At 36.8% G+C, this 957-nt stretch overlaps 1 non-coding gene across 1 annotated transcript; it reads right to left on the bottom strand.

The window, feature by feature from the left end:
* Window positions 1-369: 369 nt before the first annotated feature.
* On the bottom strand, window positions 370-476 carry LOC116587359. Its single transcript, XR_004284384.1, has one exon. It is a non-coding gene; the product is annotated as a U6 spliceosomal RNA (small nuclear RNA).
* Window positions 477-957: the final 481 nt, after the last annotated feature.

The following is a 957-nucleotide window of genomic DNA, read 5'->3' as shown; positions in this document are numbered from 1 at the left end:
ATATCTGTGATGTTCATCTGGTCCAGTGTGTCATTTAAGGCCTTTATTTCCTTGTTGATCTTTTGCTTGGATGAGCTGTCCATTTCAGTGAGGGGAGTGTTAAAGTCCCCTACTATTATTGTATTATTGTTGATGTGTTTCTTTGATTTTGTTATTAATTGGTTTATACAGTTGGCTGCTCCCATGTTAGGGGCATAGATATTTAAAATTGTTAGATCTTCTTGTTGGACAGACCCTTTAATTATGATATAGTGTCCTTCGTCATCTCTTATTATAGTCTTTGGCTTAAAATCTAATTGATCTGATATAAGGATTGCCACCCCTGCTTTCTTCCGATGTCCATTAGCATGGTACATTGTTTTTCACCCCCAAAATATGGAATGCTTCACAAATTTGCGTGTCATCCTTGCGCAGGGGCCATGCTAATCTTCTCTGTATCGTTCCAATTTTAGTGTATGTGCTGCCGAAGCGAGCACTAAAAAGGATTTTGATATTAAAAAGGACCCCAGGGGGGATAGGGATTCAAGGTTATTAAAATCATTAAAACTAAAAGAAAGATACTAATGTGAAAATTTCAGTAGGCGGTGTTATCTGTGGCTTGTTAGAAGAGTTGAAGGGCAAACAGGATTTGATCTTTTGCTCATTTCCTACATATGAACATTTGCCTGAATATTAACACATATCCTCACTCACTTTCATGTATGCTTATACACCAGATGTGTGAACAATTTCTCCGTGGAGAGATTTAGGGGGAAATTCCTGAAATGTATTTATCTATATCGATAATTTGTAATATGAAGATAGGTAATCGTCATTCTTCTCCAAAGTTAGCAAATAATAGGGGGTAACCTTAAGCTAGTCTCAGGCAGATTTAAAAAAAATATATACTGTCAAGGATTGAGTGACTAAGAAGAGAAAAAAGGGCAAATGCCAGCTTCCTTTTTCTGCATTCTCACC

This window comes from Mustela erminea, chromosome 3, assembly GCF_009829155.1.
Source record: "Mustela erminea isolate mMusErm1 chromosome 3, mMusErm1.Pri, whole genome shotgun sequence".
NCBI lineage: Eukaryota > Metazoa > Chordata > Mammalia > Carnivora > Mustelidae > Mustela > Mustela erminea.
This window is presented reverse-complemented; position numbering and strand designations above follow the sequence as displayed.